Source organism: Pelobates fuscus, chromosome 7 (assembly GCF_036172605.1).
Source record: "Pelobates fuscus isolate aPelFus1 chromosome 7, aPelFus1.pri, whole genome shotgun sequence".
In the NCBI taxonomy this organism is placed as follows: domain Eukaryota; kingdom Metazoa; phylum Chordata; class Amphibia; order Anura; family Pelobatidae; genus Pelobates; species Pelobates fuscus.
Window position 1 is genome coordinate 312,857 of NC_086323.1, and position 19,423 is coordinate 332,279.

The 19,423-nt window shown below is 40.1% G+C and overlaps 1 protein-coding gene across 4 annotated transcripts in view; it reads left to right on the top strand.

Annotated features, from left to right (window-relative positions):
- The window catches only part of COL24A1 (collagen type XXIV alpha 1 chain), an 808,926-nt gene that overhangs the window by 250,490 nt on the left and 539,013 nt on the right, over window positions 1-19,423 (top strand). The window lies entirely within an intron of this gene.

Genomic DNA, 19,423 nt, shown 5'->3' on the forward strand with positions numbered 1-19,423 from the left:
GTAAGTACCAGTATATTCTCATTAAAGCAAAATATGAATCAATGTTAAAGATACACTAATTTAGAGTCTTCCATTAGTGGAAGAGAAATGGATTTATTCATGCAATATGAAATCTTTTTCCACATTTATAAAAAGTGTTAATTAAGAAAAAATATTGTGTATGTATGTACGTATAGCTATCGATATTGTACCTCGAAATAATGCTATCAGTTTATGATGTAACGTACACCGCGATATGGCTATCGGTTTATAATGTAACGTACACCGCGATATGGCTATCCGTTTATAATGTAACGTACACCGCGATATGGCTATCGGTTTATAATGTAACGTACACTGCGATATGGCTATCGGTTTATAATGTAACGTACACGCGATGTGGCTATCAGTTTATAATGTAATGTACACCGCGATATGGCTACCCGTTTATAATGTAACGTACACCGCGATATGGCTATCGGTTTATAATGTAATGTACACCCCGATATGGCTACCCGTTTATAATGTAACGTACACCGCGATGTGGCTATCAGTTTATAATGTAACGTACACCGCGATGTGGCTATCAGTTTATAATGTAACGTACACCGCGATATGGCTATCAGTTTATAATGTAACGTACATCGCGATGTGGCTACCCGTTTATAATGTAACGTACACCGCGATGTGGCTATCAGTTTATAATGTAACGTACACCGCGATGTGGCTATCAGTTTATAATGTAACGTACACCGCGATATGGCTATCAGTTTATAATGTAACGTACACCGCGATATGGCCATTAGTTTATAATGTAATGTACACGCGATGTGGCTATCCGTTTATAATGTAACTTACACCGCGATATGGCTATCGGTTTATAATGTAACGTACACCGCGATATGGCTATCAGTTTATAATGTAACGTACACCGCGATATGGCTATCGGCTTATAATGTAATGTACACCCCGATATGGCTACCCGTTTATAATGTAACGTACACCGCGATGTGGCTATCAGTTTATAATGTAACGTACACCGCGATGTGGCTATCAGTTTATAATGTAACGTACACCGCGATATGGCTATCAGTTTATAATGTAACGTACACCGCGATATGGCCATTAGTTTATAATGTAATGTACACGCGATGTGGCTATCCGTTTATAATGTAACTTACACCGCGATATGGCTATCGGTTTATAATGTAATGTACACCGCGATGTGGCTATCAGTTTATAATGTAACGTACACCGCGATATGGCTATCGGTTTATAATGTAATGTACACCGCGATGTGGCTATCAGTTTATAACGTAAAGTACACTGCGATATGGCTATCGATTTATAATGTAATGTACACCGCAATATGGCCATTAGTTTATAATGTAATATTCGCCGCCATATGGCTGTCGGTTTATAATGTAACGTACACCGTGATATGGCCATTCGTTTATAATGTAATATTCACTGCGATATGGCTATCGGTTTATAATGTAATGTACACCGCGATATGGCCATTCGTTTATAATGTAACGTACACCGCGATATGGCTATTGGTTTATAATGTAATGTACACCACGATATGGGCATTCGTTTATAATGTAATATTCACCGCGATATGGCTATCGGTTTATAATGTAACGTACACCGCGATATGGCCATTCGTTTATAATGTAATATTCACTGCGATATGGCTATCGGTTTATAATGTAATGTACACCGCGACATGGCCATTCGTTTATAATGTAACGTACACCGCGATATGGCTATTGGTTTATAATGTAATGTACACCACCATATGGCCATTCGTTTATAATGTAATATTCACCGCGATATGGCTATCGGTTTATAATGTAACGTACACCGCGATATGGCTATCGGTTTATAATGTAATGTACACTGCGATATGGCCATTCGTTTATAATGTAATATTTACCGCGATATGGCTATCGGTTTATAATGTAACGTACACCGCGATATGGCTATCGGTTTATAATGTAACGTACACCGCGATATGGCTATCGGTTTATAATGTAACGTACATGTCAGGGTGGTAGTCCGGTGCCCGGAACCCAGACACAGTGTCCAGGTGACGGCGCATGGACACTGTGACGGCGCATGGACCGGGACCCAATATGCCTGATGTTAAGTGGGAGTCTTCAGCGTGGAGGGGGATTAGCAGGGTCTGGTGCAGGGTAACCGCACGCCCCCTGGTGTTGAGCACCAGCGTTTGTGCAGCCACAACCAGAACCCTGATTCAGCTTCTGCGGATCCAAGGAACTAGGAGCTAGGAAATAAGCAGACCTCCCAGGAGCTGAATAGGGAGGCTCTGCAGCAAGGGTGTATCCAGTACTAGAAACAAGACAAAGCTAGAACAGGCACCAAACATGAAAACAAGACATAACTAGTAGAACCCAAAACCAGAGAAGGATAGGAAGCTAAACCCAGAACATGACACAATACATAAGGGAACATTAACTAAACATGGGCATGACTGGACAGGACTGAACATGGACAGGTATATACAAACTAAGACACGACAAGATAACATAGGCAAAACAAGAGGAGAAATAACTAAGTACTACATATGGAAATCATGGGGGTTTAGTCACACTATATGATCATACATTGCATAAGCCTGCCAACAACGCCAATGTACCCCATATCTGGCAGGTCCTACACTGCCTAATGTATGCTAAAACAACCACAGATTAAGAACACATATATAGCACTTACCTGCAAGAAAGGACAGAAGCTTTGAGCCGCTGCCTGCAGGAACTCCAACACATAATGAAAGCTGGAAACATAAGGGTGTGGCAAATAAAACAAACATTTAAAGTAAACCTGGAGACTGGGAAATCCAGGGACGAACTATAGGAATGAACCCAGAAATCCCAGCATAAAGAAAACCAGACACAGAATAGAAAACCAAAAACCAAGAAATACCAAACAAGAATAGCAAAAGGAGTACTGGATACCAGAAGCCATTACCAGAATGATCCGCAGCCAGGAACGGAACGTGACAGTACACCGCAATATGGCTATCCGTTTATAATGTAACGTACACCGCGATATGGCTATCTGTTTATAATGTAACGTACACCCCGATATGGCTATCCGTTTATAATGTAACGTACATCACGATATGGCTATCTGTTTATAATGTAACGTACACCGCGATATGGCTATCGGTTTATAATGTAATGTACACCGCGATATGGCTATCGGTTTATAATGTAACATACACTGCGATATGGCTATCGGTTTATAATGTAATGTAGTGGGGGAAAGAGAACACCCACTAGAGTGTGTAGCTGCTTCTTGTATCACTTTAATATACCTATAAGCGCACTGGACACAGTAATCACCATTTTTTGAAATCTAACTTCAGTTCTTTTTTTCAATGTGTGTGCTGCTACTTTTATAAAGATGACGGTGTTTAATAACAGGGTCAATTATTGTAAAAATATTGACACTTTATTTGATGACCACGATACACCCCTCCAGAATGAACAAACACCAGATTTTTATAAAAAAAAAAAAGAGCCAATCTGATCTAGAGAAATTATTGAATAGGGAGATGAAAATAAAGTGGGAGGCTGCCACAATGAAAAAATATCTACGGGAAAAAATTACCCTTAGGGGATTAAGATTCACTAAAAACCCTTCTTTTGATCAGGACGAACAAGAATTCGTCCAGGAATGGCTGGATATGCTTGAAATTTTTTAATTTGGTCTTATGGGTCTAATAGTAAAAAGAAGGGATAGTACTTAAAAAAAAAAAAAAAAAAAAAAAAATAGACAATCAAATTAATGACCTCCAGAAATTCTTGGAGGAAAATATGAGTTCAGATGAATATTCACAGATGACGAGTCATCTTGAAAATAATTTGAATAAAATGAAAAAAGGTATAATAGCCATTAAAAGGAAAAAATACCTCAGAGATAAAAATGACTATGCAAAAAAACAAGTCAGGACATATTCCAAAAGACACCAGGAAAATCACTATACCCACTACAGACCTTTGAGACAGACGGATAAAAATGTATCCAGAGTAGACAAATGGGAACATTCTAATACCCAACACAAACCCTACCAGAAATCTACCCCATTAATCCAACAAAAAACATTTGCTAGGCCCAAGCAACCAGCTACTCCAGAGAAAATAGTCAGAAGGAAGGAACACAATTATGAATGAAGGCCAAGACTAAACTCTCATAAGGTAGACTATAGAGAAAAGACAACTCATGAAAGACCTAGACCTACTTTTAGTAGCCGAGGGCCGATACCCCTTGAAAATAGGTATGAGGCCCTGAATAAATCACCCAGAGAGGAGGTTTTTTGACGTACCCACAAAAAAGACAGCCACAAGGAATTAGACCATCAGAGGAGATCACCGGGCAAAAGAAGGAGAAGTATAGAAGAAGGGGAGGTAGAGGAGGAGTTTGCATACAGAAAAGAGCTAAGGGACAAGAATCGATATCAAACAACAACAGTATCTTTAATTTAACAGATCAACCCCTCACTTCGGCCCAATCAAAACTTCTAGCTAAAGGCCTTAATTTTGCCCCAACAAAACCACTTAACAAATTTGACACATACATAGATCTTCAAAGATTTAAGAGAAAATTGTGTTTAAAACTGTTTTTTTCTAAATCCCCTATTGCCAGAGCAGAAACCAACACTGAATACAGTGAGGTTATTCATACAGATCTAAAGGAGGCTTCTTCATTCTTTCCGAACTATTTAGTATCGGAGGAAATGGTAGCCTTCAAAAAAATGGTAATTCGAGATATGAACAAGAGAAAAAAAAACAATAAATATGAATTAAATCTGGGAAGTGATGAAATAAGGGCATTAAAAGAACTAAAAAAGGACAACACTATAGTCATCAAACCCGCTGATAAGGGTGGGGGGATAGTGGAAATGAAAACCACTAATTACATCAAGGAGTCTTTAAGGCTATTGAGTGACGGAAAGACATATATGAAACTAACTAAAGGTCCAACTAAGGAGTTTAAAGATACGTATACTAAACTACTAGATAAGGGAAAAACGCTGGGTATTCTAAATGAAAAGGAATTTTAATTTTTAAATATCCTACACCCTAGAATCCCGGTATTATATCAATTACCCAAGATACACAAAGATAAGGAAAATCCTCCCGGGCGGCCAATTATTTCCGGAATTGAATCAATTTCCAGCCGTTTGTCACAATATATTGACAAATGTTTGCAACCAGCAGTACAAAGAAGCCCCAGCCATTTGAAAGACACATTAAGCATCCTACAAATTTTAAAGGATCAGAAATGGGAAGACAATTATTATTTAGTGACGGCTGATGTTAGTTCCCTATACACGATTATCACCCACAACAAAGGGTGTGCCGCCACTAAATAGTTTTTGGAATTGTATATAGACTTTCCTCAGATCCAGATAGACTTCATTATTGAAGGCATAACCTGGATTCTCAACCACAACTACTTCTGGTTTGGAGAGGAGAGGAGTTCTATATTCAACAGTGTGGGACGGCAATGGGCACCAGGTTCGCCCCAGTTATGCAAATCTTTTTATGTCCCATTGGGAGACCCAATACATCTATGGGAACCATGACTGGGGACAGAACCTGGTGCTGTACCGCTGCTACATCGACGATATCCTCTTCATCTGGAAAGGAGATGAGATCTCTCTGAACAACTTTTTGAATTTGCTGAATGCAAATGCTTGGGGCATTACACTAATTAGTGAGTACAGTAAATTAGCTATTAACTTTCTTGATCTAAACATATATATTGAAAATGGCCAGATTAAATAAAAAAACTACTTAAAAAAAGTAGATGTTAATAGTTATATAGAACGTAAAAGCTGTAATTTTTCACCCTGGCTGCTAAATGCACCGAAGGCTCAATTATTGTGAATAAAACGGAACTGTACAGAAACCCATACTTTTGAAACTCAATCGGAGATAATTGTAAAGAATTTTAGGGATAAGGGGTATCAAGAAAACCTCTTGAGAAAGGCAGTTGAGGAAGTACAGAAAAGTGATAGACAAAATTTGCTTAAATATAAACCATCCACGGGGTCATAGGACATTAACCAAGTATCTCTTATATGTGACTTCAATTCAAAAAGCCATATTTTCAAAAAGAGTGTGAACAAACATTGGCCGATTCTAAAGGAAGATCCTTTTTTAAATACAATTCTATTTGATCGCCCTAGGATTGTCTACAGGGGGGTAAAAAACCTGAGAGACAATCTAGTGCGCAATCATATTAAACAGAATCAATCGACACTAAGTCTGTTTAATGAATCCCCCGGATTCTATGCGTGCGGCCTATGTGGTGCCTGCAAAAATACGGGAAGAAAAAAAAAAAAATAGAGTGACTAGGAAATTCCAAAACCCTCAACATACCCAAGAAACACATAATATTAGGGATTTAATTACATGCTACTCTAAAAGAGTTATATACTAGATAGTATGTACATGTGGGCTAGAACATATAGGTAGGACTGTAAGGCCTCTTCAAGTCCGTATCCAAGAACATATAAGAAACATTAAAAAAAGGCTTTAAAAAACATAGCCTGTCCCTACATTTTAAACAGAAACATAATCAGGACTCTACAAAATTACAGTTCACTGGTATTCAATTGGTTAAAACTAATTGGAGAGGAGACGATATTATAAAAAAAATGGGACAGATGGAGATGAAATAGATTTTCAATTTAAACACATTGACCCCAGGAGGGCTTAATAATGACTTCGAAATATGCCATTTCATCTAACTTTCCCAACTTCATCTCTGGAAACGGATATGGATCATTAAATATAATGTTTTATGTATATGTAATATATAAGAGAATGTCAACTATTTATATAAAATAAAGGGGGAAACGAAATAGGAAAGGGGAGGGAATATTGAGAAAATGGTTTCCTCTAACAAGTATATATTTGGTGTACATATATGTAATTTTGTTTAAATCCCTTTAAATTATCTAAATTCGCAAATAGAAGAAAGAGGATGAAATTACTTGGGTACATATATACATTTTCTATAAAAAAAGAATTCCTTTGTCTATATTGTATAGTTGACATTGTCACTGTGTATAGGATGAACTATGTACAATATATTTATATGTCCCCTTTTTCCTATTTTTTATTCCCTTGTTCCTTGTTCTCTACCCTTCTCCCCCATCTGGATATTTGTGGTGGGAGTGGGAGTTCTCCATAAGGAAGTATGGGCAGGTTATATTCAATATCTGCCAGTAAACCCGCCCGGTCTGGAAATGACGAGCGGATTCATTCCGTCGCGTCACTTCCGGTTTCCAATCTAGGGAGTTTACCCACAAGTAAAATGGCCGCGGTGAATGCGGAAATGACGCGGACCGGGAGACCGCGCCATTCCCGATCACCCTAAAGGACTACAGGTGAGGCACTCCACCCCACTACATACAGCAACATGATTGGACCATGTTAATGAAGGACCGCCCACAGGAAAAAAGACCGGCAAATTTAAGCAGCAAGATAATGAAGACAGAAAATCCGATTGAAAAAGCCCACAGGACGTGGGCGAAACGCGTCTCGGAATTGAAGCCATCAATTGGGACTTTATACTTATCTTTTAATTATTCAACATTGTTTTATTATCTTTTGATTTTAAACTTAGAATACAATTATTATTTTTTTACTACATCCCATTGGCTTTTTATCTTACCTTGCTGCTAAAAGAAGGGTTGTTGCCCCCCTCCAGAGGCACCCACGTCTACCATCCAGAGCCAGGTTCTCATTGGCTCAGAAAAAGGTGAGCACTACCATAACCACTGTATGTGCAAGTACAAGTTAAAACATAGTACACTAGGAGGTTTCTCCCTTTTTTCTCTCCCTTTTCCCCGAGGAAATTCAATCCAGTTAAAGGGTGCAGTGTCTCCACACGACACTACTGTGGAAGTGATTTGAGCCTGTCCTGTTTGAGGCTCTAATCCATGTGAGTTTGATTATTGACAAATTATCACAATATCCTCATTTATTTACAGATTTACACTATATTGAGTTGTATTGTTTTTGTTTCACTTCTATGTACCAACATACATCTGAGATTTAACCCTAAATCAGGGTAAGAGTAAATATATAGCGCTCCACTCATTTGACTAGTAAGGTCTGGATTTTTATCCAGTTCATACTAGATTCACCTTGGTTTACTTCTATAATGTAATGTACACAGCGATATGGCCATTCGTTTATAATGTAATATTCACCGCGATATGGCTATCGGTTTATAATGTAATGTACACAGCGATATGGCCATTCATTTATAATGTAATATTCACCGCGATATGGCTATCCGTTTATAATGTAACGTACACCGTGATATGGCTATCGGTTTATAATGTAATGTACACCGCGATATTGCCATTCGTTTATAATGTAATATTCACCACGATATGGCTATCGGTTTATAATGTAAAGTACACCGCGATATGGCTATCGGTTTATAATGTAATGTACACCGCGATATTGCCATTCGTTTATAATGTAATATTCACCGCGATATGGCTATCGGTTTATAATGTAAAGTACACCGCGATATGGCTATCGGTTTATAATGTAATGTACACTGCGATATGGCTATCGGTTTATAATGTAATGTACACCGCCATATGCCCATTCGTTTATAATATAATATTCACCGTGATATGGTTATCGGTTTATAATGTAATGTACACCGCCATATTGCCATTCGTTTATAATGTGATATTCACCACGATATGGTTATCGGTTTATAATGTAATGTACATCGCGATATGGCCATTCGTTTATAATGTAATATTCACCGCGCTATGGCTATCCGTTTATAATGTAACTGTAACGGACCGTTTTGCTCACCACAGGTTAAAAAACATTTAGGCGATATTCCCCTTTCCAGATGCACAGGCAGCAACTGTAAGCACCAATCTCCCGAACTGCAAACTCTACAAATCCTGGAAACAGCCAAACAGGAAAACCATACAAAAGGGTTGCACTCCTGGCAGTCAGCATACAATCCAATTCCCCCAATAACGAGACGATACTTCGGTTTAAGGGTTAAGCAGAATCTGACTGTACTGTCACATACAGTCTCTTTTATTCCCAATCCACAAACATAGTACAGCCCACAGGGTGTTACAGAACAACCAATCAATCCGTACAATACATACAGACACTCCCACACAAAATCCTCCCCTCTGCCTGTGATATGATTACTGAACACAATGGGTAATCTCATTATCACAGGCAGAGGAATACAGTTTTTACACAATATTTATAACTTCTAAAATATACATTCCACAAACATAAAACATACATTTTCATAATCAGCATGCGGGAAATAAACACATACTCAAAAATTGGGCAATCGGTTCAGGGGTTAAAAAGTTGTATGGAAGTCCTTTAGGACCGACCGCAAGCACATTTTCATGCCCGAAACAGTTCCATAGATTTGGGCTGTGCGGTCGGTCTATTCCAGGCTGAAAAAATTAGTAAATCCCATTCGAACGAGCGTTCGAATCTTCGAACAGGACTTAGTCTCTGCGGCTGCAAAATCACCGTGGGAGAAGGTAAGGCTCAGCGGTGTTCACGGAACTGTGTAGCCGATTTCAGTTCCATGAATTTGGCTACACATACCGCTGACTGCGTGGAATGAACCAAGATGGCCGCCGCCACGTGTTCGTTTTTCGAATGGCGGCCACTTCGACTACTTCGGCACTTCGACGGCCTTCGAAGTGCCAATTTAAAAGTACAAACCCTTTCTCTGGGAGTTAAAGGGCCAGCAGCAGCACATAAAAAATCCATTATGCCCAAATCTGCTATTTCAAGGGCCAAACCTCCCAGGGACCATATTCACAGGGCAAGAGGCTGGCAAGCAGTCCTCTCCAAACACAAGTGGCAGGGCTGGTTCCGCCACAGTAACGTACACCGCGATATGGCTATCGGTTTATAATGTAATGTACACCGCGATATGGCCATAAGTTTATAATGTAATATTCACCGAGATATGTCTATCCGTTTATAATGTAATTTACACCGCGATATTGCTATCTGTTTATAATGTAACGTACATCGCGATATGGCTATCAGTTTATAATGTAACGTACATCGCGATATGGCTATCTGTTTATAATGTAACGTACACCGCGATATGGCTATCTGTTTATAATGTAACGTACACCGCGATGTGGCTATCAGTTTATAATGTAACGTACACCGCGATATGGCTATCTGTTTATAATGTAACGTACACCGCGATGTGGCTATCTATTTATAATGTAACGTACACAGCGATATGGCTATCTATTTATAATGTAACGTACATCGCGATATGGCTATCTGTTTATAATGTAACGTACACCGCGATATGGCTATCTGTTTATAATGTAACGTACACCGCGATGTGGCTATCAGTTTATAATGTAACGTACACCGCGATATGGCTATCTGTTTATAATGTAACGTACACCGCGATGTGGCTATCTATTTATAATGTAACGTACACAGCGATATGGCTATCTATTTATAATGTAACGTACATCGCGATATGGCTATCTGTTTATAATGTAACGTACACCGCGATGTGGCTATCAGTTTATAATGTAACGTACACAGCGATATGGCTATCTATTTATAATGTAACGTACATCGCGATATGGCTATCTGTTTATAATGTAACGTACACCGCGATATGGCTATCTGTTTATAATGTAACGTACACCGCGATGTGGCTATCAGTTTATAATGTAACGTACACCGCGATATGGCTATCTGTTTATAATGTAACGTACACCGCGATATGGCTATCTGTTTATAATGTAACGTACATCGCGATATGGCTATACGTTTATAATGTAACGTACACCGCGATATGGCTATCTGTTTATAATGTAACGTACATCGCGATATGGCTATCTGTTTATAATGTAACGTACACCGCGATATGGCTATCTGTTTATAATGTAACGTACATCGCGATATGGCTATCTGTTTATAATGTAACGTACATCGCGATATGGCTATCTGTTTATAATGTAACGTACACCGCGATATGGCTATCTGTTTATAATGTAACGTACACCGCGATATGGCTATCTGTTTATAATGTAACGTACACCGCGATATGGCTATCTGTTTATAATGTAACGTACATCGCGATATGGCTATACGTTTATAATGTAACGTACACCGCGATATGGCTATCTGTTTATAATGTAACGTACATCGCGATATGGCTATCTGTTTATAATGTAACGTACATCGCGATATGGCTATCCGTTTATAATGTAACGTACATCGCGATATGGCTATCTGTTTATAATGTAACGTACACTGCGATATGGCTATCTGTTTATAATGCAACGTACATCGCGATATGGCTATCCGTTTATAATGTAACGTACATCGCGATATGGCTATCTGTTTATAATGTAACGTACATCGCGATATGGCTATCTGTTTATAATGTAACGTACACCGCGATATGGCTATCTGTTTATAATGTAACGTACACCGCGATATGGCTATCCGTTTATAATGTAACGTACATCGCGATATGGCTATCCGTTTATAATGTAACGTACATCGCGATATGGCTATCTGTTTATAATGTAACGTACATCGCGATATGGCTATCAGTTTATAATGTAACGTACATCGCGATATGGCTATCTGTTTATAATGTAACGTACACCGCGATATGGCTATCGGTTTATAATGTAACGTACATCGCGATATGGCTATACGTTTATAATGTAACGTACACCGCGATATGGCTATCCGTTTATAATGTAACGTACATCGCGATATGGCTATCTGTTTATAATGTAACGTACACCGCGATATGGCTATCAGTTTATAATGTAATGTACACCGCGATATGGCTATACGTTTATAATGTAACGTACACCGCGATATGGCTATCAGTTTGTAATGTATTGTACTCTACAATTACTATTTAAAGTGTTCCTCCAACCACCATAACACCTGCAGTGATTTGAAGTGGTGATGGTGGTAGGTATTTTTCTGTTTCAGTTGGCTTGTAGATATGTTCCTAATTTGCAATTCTTATGAAAACTAATAGATCCAAAATTAATTTTAATTAGTTCTGAATTGGTTTATGTTTAGTTTGTTTCGTTTGATAAAGAATAAAAAATTTGACTTGGAATGACACAAATTGCACATTTCTAAATATATCAATAATTGTATCTTACTGGAACAAGGAATATGGAACCAGAACTGTATGCCTACAGCAGACAAAATACCTACTCATGACAGAACCAGTAGTATATGATCCTAACTGTAATGTGCACTTCTACCAAAAAATCATACCATACACTATAGACAGTATAATCATTGCATCTAATTGAAGTGGTTATAGTGTCTGGAGTCCCCTTACACTGTCCCTCTCCTTAGTGTTAAACTATTTTAACTCTTTGAAGTGGTTATAGTTCCTGGAGTCTCCTGGCTCTGTCCCTCCAGTGTTAAACAATTCTATCTCATTGAAGTTTATAGTGCCTGGAGTCTAACTTTAAAATTTAAGAACCATCCACAATTTTTTTTAAATGTATTTAGCACTAAGCAGTGTTTGTGTTTTTGAATGTAAGCACGTGAATGCAGGGGGTATGTTTGTATTTGGTGTTTGCGTTTGAAAGCAGGCATGCATTTGTATGTAGTGTGGTTTTTGAATACAGTGGTATGGTATATATATTTGTGGGGTTTCTATGTAGTGTTGATGTTGAAATGCAGGGGTGTATGTGTGAAGTGTTGGTGAGATTATGAGATGTCTGCACATATACACATACACAGACATATATATATATACACACATGCAGATACATAGACACACAGTCATACACACATACACTGACACACATGCAGACACATTGGTGACTCTAGGAACAATATATAGGGGAGTGTACCAAACACACACATTTATATACACACACACACAATAACAAAATAGGTGTATGTATAGGTGTGACTACGTTGTATTATGTTCTTTTTCAATAAATGTATTTTGAGCATGTTAGGTTTCCTTTTTGCCCACTTTTATTGCTGGCCTACAGCAAACGTCCGTTTAGGTAAAACCTCAACCGACTTGTTCCTATCTCAAGTTCTGTAACAACAATCTTACTTCAGTCACAACCGATGTAGCCATATATATGGAAGGCTAGGCCTGTAGTTGTTGGAGGGGCATGATTTACCTACTTAAGGATCGCCAGACCCCTCCTCTTTATCGTTGTTGGTCTGGCAATTTGCATACCTGGACTTCCGCCCGCAGCAGATCACCATTTTGTTTACCTTTCCTCGTGGATACCTTACCTGCTCTTAGAGTGTTTGCCTGTTTCTGGTTCGCGTTTTTCAACCGTCCAAGGCCTCCAGGATACTTCCCCTCTCCCCCGGTCTCTACCGCTAACTGTCTGGAAGATGCTGCAACAGTGAGTTGGTTGACCTTCGCGACCCTGTCGCGGGCACGCAGCGTCATCACGGGCCAACTCTATTCTCATATTTATCTCTATTTCATATGCCTTTCATGTAGTCTTTCATTAACTTTTGTATGAATGTACGGTTCGTTAGTTTGTTTAATTATTTTACTGTTTGTTGGTTCGGATGCATTGGCTTTTGTGAGTTTGCGCTCTAACATTTAACCTTTAGTTTGTACGCACGAACGTTACTTACAATTCGTACAACAGGTCTGTTAAACTGTTCGGTTAAACATGGAGCGTTCGGTTGTTATGCGGTTCTTTGCTCCTCTTTGGGGTCGTTCGTATAATTACAGCCGAATGCCGTATTATAGTAATAGGTATACTCTGGGTTCATGGGGACATTAGCATAATTGTATTTATTTGCTTGATATGCTGCTGGTCTCTAGAGGCCATAGGGAAGTACTGCACATATTAAAATTTTCTGATCAAATACTTTTCTGTTTAAATTTAATTGAGCAGCGCATTGTTGCTAAATTTTGTTCTGCCTATTAGATATGTAGTAACAAGATGTTTTATAGGTTGCCGGGCTTGAACCTTTTTGGCTGTGCCTCTGAGGGTTTTTCAAGTCTCAAAGGTTCTGGTTGGCTCAGTTTCAATTGTCCAACTCGCTTTAGGAGGGTCCTCTCTATGGTTTGTCAATTAGTAGTTAGTTATGCTTTCTTGGTTGTATTATAGATTACAGATTGAAGTCACTCTGCTATTTCACTACCATCTCCTCTCTTTAGATTTCTACAATTTCTCATCGGTTAGAGGTTAATAGATTTGTCTTGGGGATCCATGATCTGACCCTCACTGCCCACATAACTTAATTTGTTCCTTTTTATGTTATTAGGTACTTGGCCCAACTGGTAACCACTTATGCTTTGCTGCTTCATTTTAGGCCTAGTCTATTGGTTGGTAGGTATCCCATATTATTATTTTTTTCTGCCATTTAACAGTCACATTATGGGTACTACAATATTGCTATTACTCTCATAGGCATTGCTTGGGTTTCATCTACTCTGTCCTACTCTATCTGATACGACAGGTATGTGAACCCAGTAGTCGTTACACCCCCCCCCATCCTGCAACTGGTACTAGGGTAAGACTTTGTCTACTGGCTGATAGGTTTCAGAGTCCGCTTATTTAGTTTTATGGCCTTCTTGCTTTGTCTTAGTGGTCCTGAGAGGCCAACACCCATTCTCATACTCGGAGGTACTAACATTAACGGCCATCTCATAGTTAGTCACCTCGCATGGTGACTAACTATGCTATCTTTTGCTTTACTGGTCACCGAGAGGCCGACACCCTGCCACATTTTTGGTGGCCACAAAATCCCCTTGTGGCAACACATAGCTAGAGCCTCTTAAGCCACTTGGCAATTAGTAGGGCTCCCCTCTCCATTATTAGATCATTTCTTCACCACTTGGCATTAGGTAAGCTAGCCTGTACGAAATTATCACTTTGGTTACTCATGAATTTTTGTCCTATCCTAGCATGTCTGAACTACCAGAAGCTATGGAGGATTTCTCAATTCCCAGCAATCCTACAAGGTCCAGTTTTCCATCTTACGGAGGGGACAACGCCAGTCTGTCTTCCCTCAGGTCTTGGACCATACCTAGGATCACGGCCACATAAAGGCGTAGGTATATTTCCTATCCTGCCACTACCAGGAAGGCTAAACTTTATATACTGCTCAACATGATATAACAGCGGGGCTGGCAAGGGCCCCAATGGTGCCCAGTCATTCCAGATTTGCAATAACTTAATGCAGGTTCCTGTGGATTTAGTGAAAAAGACAAAGAAAACTGTGTATAAAAGGCGCTTATAGAATATTGAAAATCGTGTAGATGCTACAATACTCTTGTGGGGGTCCCTCACACCCACCTCAAATTGTAGAAACTAGAAGAAAAGTAGAAAAGCCAAAGGCAGTTCACTTATATGAGTGGAGCATACAGTGATAGTGATGGACACCTACCCTATAACAAGGGTCGTCTAGTCCTGATATTGTAGCAGTATCACTTTAAATTTAGCATATATGTACATAGAAAGAAAAACATAAACAGGGAAATAATAGTGTAAATCTGTGTGGTAATTAACCGTTGTGCAGTGATCAAAACAGAATGCTAACTCACATTTTTTAGAGCCTAAGATGGGATAGGCTCAAATCACTTGCGCTTTAGTACCGTCTGGTGGTACTTGTCCCCTTTTTTTGGAGCGTTGGTGGAATCCCTCAGAGATAAGAGATGCAAGGAAAACATAATAGGAGATACTATAGTGTAGTAACTTAAGTTATAAAGGTGAGTATACTGTATCTTTAAATAGGTGCTCACCTTATTCAGAGCCAGGTACTAGGCTCTGAGTTTACCAGCATGAGTGTCAATAAGGGAGACACTTTCCCTTCTTGGAGCAGGTTTGGTGAAGATCAAAGGGGACTTAGATAAAAAATAAAAATGTATTTTGCCAGTAGGCAGTAAAATACAAACAAATAAAGCAGAGTAAAAAAATGTCCCATGAATATCCTTCACTTCTGAGACGCGTTTCACCCTACTTGAGGGCTTTCTCAATCAGTGTTCACTGCTCTTCTCCTCATTCTGGTTTAAATATCCCGGTCCGGTTCTTCATTGGTAGATTACCTTATTCATTAGCCAATCACATCACTCGTTTGGGGGGAGTGTAATGTGGCTTGTCAAATTCCGTTTTTTTTATTGCGTCCGTAACCGGAAGTGACGTCAGGCACGTTGCTGCGTCACTTCCGGTATTGCGATCGCCATTTTGCTTGTGGGCAATAAGTGGGGAAAGTGGCAGAGCACCATATATTCATGCCTGTCACTTCCCGTATGCCCTTTACCCATATTCTTTATGCAATATGTGTTAAGCAAGTAGAAGGATGTACATATATCTTGTATATTGGAAAGACGTCCTCATTTTTGTCAAACGTGCAGGAAAAATGATTGGGGCATAAATGGAAAACAAGCATACATATATCAATAAACTGTGCATTACATTTAAATACAGTAAAAATTGACATTCCCACAGCATGTATATACCGTATATACTCGAGTATAAGCTGAGTTTTTCAGCCCATTTTTTGGGCTGAAAAACCCCAACTCGGCTTATACTCGAGTCAAGGTCTGTATTATGGCAATTTGCATTGCCATAATACAGACTGGGGGAGAGGGGGGCTGGCAGAGCTGTACTTACCTTTCCTGCAGCTCCTGTCAGCTCTCTCCTCCTCTGCGCCGTCCGGTCAGCACCTCGGACAGCTCCCAGTGTAAATCTCGCGAGAGCCGCGGCTCTCGCGAGACTTGCAGTGTGAGCTGACAGAAGAGCAGAACGGACGGCGCAGAGGAGGAGAGAGCTGACAGGAGCTGCAGGAAAGGTAAGTACAGCTCTGCCAGCACCCCTCTCCCCCCCACTGAACTGCCACTGGACCACCAGGGAAGGAGAGCCCCCCTCCCTGCCATATATCAAGCAGGGAGGGGGGACGAAAAATAAATAAATAAATAAAATAAGAAATAAATAATAAAAAAAAGTAATAATAACAAAAAAAAGGGGTATAAGGACCACTATGGGAGGGGGGGGGTATAAGGACCACTATGGGAGGGATGGGGTGGGTTAAGGACCACTATGGGAGGGATGGGGGTATTAGGACCACTATGGGAGGGAGGGGGGGATAAGGACCACTATGGGAGGGAGGGGGGTATAAGGACCACTATGGGAGGGAGGGGGGGGATAAGGACCACTATGGGAGGGAGGGGGGGGGATAAGGACCACTATGGGAGGGAGGGGGGTATAAGGACCACTATGGGAGGGAGGGGGGGGATAAGGACCACTATGGGAGGGAGGGGGGGGATAAGGACCACTATGGGAGGGAGGGGGGGGATAAGGACCACTATGGGAGGGAGGGGGGGGATAAGGACCACTATGGGAGGGAGGGGGGGGATAAGGACCACTATTGGAGGGAGGGGGGTATAAGGACTACGATGGGAGGGAGGGGGGGTATAAGGACCACTATGGGAGGGGGTGGGATAAGGACCACTATGGGAGGGAGGGGGGGTATAAGGACCACTATGAGAGGGAGGGGGTGGGATAAGGACCACTATGGGAGGGGAGGGGGAAGTAAGGACCACTAGGGGAGGGGAGGGTAAGGACCACTAGGGGAGGGGTGAGTCAGGACCACTGGGGGGGGGGGTGAAGGAACACGGGGGTGGGGAGGTAAGGACCACTGAGGGAGGAGGAGGGGAAGTCAGGACATATGGGGGGGGGGAGGGGGCGGCAAAAAATGTTTTGCCTACGGCGGCAAATATCCTTGCACCGGCCCTGCACACACTGCATTCACACACACACACACTGCATTCATGCACACACACACTGCATTCATGCACACACACACTGCACTCATACACACACGCTGCACTCATACACACACACATACGTACACACTGCATTCATTATACACAAACTGTAAATAAATATTCAATTAATATATTTTTTTTAGGATCTAATTTTATTTAGAAATTTACCAGTAGCTGCTGCATTTCCCACCCTAGTCTTATACTCGAGTCAATAAGTTTTCCCAGTTTTTTGGGATAAAATTAGGGGCCTCGGCTTATATTCGGGTCGGCTTATACTCGAGTATATACGGTAAATCCTTTCGAAACACTTTAAAGCAATGGTTACAGAAATAGATTATATAGTGAAATAGGATTTGACATAGTTAATAATAGTAGTTTTCAATCACCTGTGATTAAAGCTTCACTTGAATCCTATAGAGTAGATGTGATAAGCATCTTATAAAGGGAAATACATCTATTTATTCCAACCACATAATAAACATAGAGGATTAATACATGTTGCTTGAATAATATCATGAAAAATGACACATTTCAAAATCGCCATTAAGGCCAGTGGGAATCATAGTGTTGAGATTGAAAATCCATCTCATCTCTTGTTGTCCCATCTTCCTTATTGGATCCTCACCCCTCCAATTGATGTTAACAATTTGAATACCCATAAATGTCAATTGGGCTGGATAACAGTTGTGCTTATATTTAAAATGTGCTGAAAGGCTGTGTTTCTCAAAACCCTTCCTAATATTACGGATATGCTCCTGTATTCTTATATAGAGGGATCTAGTGGTCCTACCTACATAACATGTGATAAGATAGATGACTCGTTTAGAATAGCAAGTTATAAGTTGATTTATTTTATAGGTGCGTTGGTAAGCCACGGTGAAAAATGGCAGCTTGTCTCCTCAATATAACTATTGACATCTACTTTTTTTAAATGTGTCTTGGTTTTGATCTCTCATTCATCTATGTATATTTGAAGGTCCAAAAAAATCGACGGACTGACGGCTGTAGTTACTCTCCAATTTAATACCCCATGTGTTGTCATTAAGTTCTGATGAGAAGGATAGTAGGGACTCTTCATCTCCCCTCCAGATTAAAAAAATATCATCTATGTAATGGCAATAGAGCACCAGACTTGCCTCCCAGTCCTGCCTTGTGTATACATGTTGATGTTCCCAAAATGACATGAACAGATTGGCATAACTGGGGGCAAATCTGGTGCCCATCAGCGTACCACAGACCTGAAGGAACAAATCACCTCCAAACCAAAAGTAATTATTGGTAAGGATCCATCTGATTCCCTCAATGATTAAATCTATCTGATCACCAGGGAATTCTCCAAATTCCTCCAAGAAAAACCTAGTGGCCTGGCATCCTCGTTCATGGGAGATGATGGTATAGAGTGAACTCACATCTGCTGTTACCAAGAAAAAGTTATCTTCCCATATCTGATTTTTCAAGATGTTAAGTATACTTAATGTGTCTTTAAGATCGCTGGGGCAGCGTGGGACTGCAGATTGGAGGCACCTATCTATATACTGAGAGTAACGGCTAGATATAGAGCCTATGCCAGACACAATAGGTCTTCCTGGAGGAT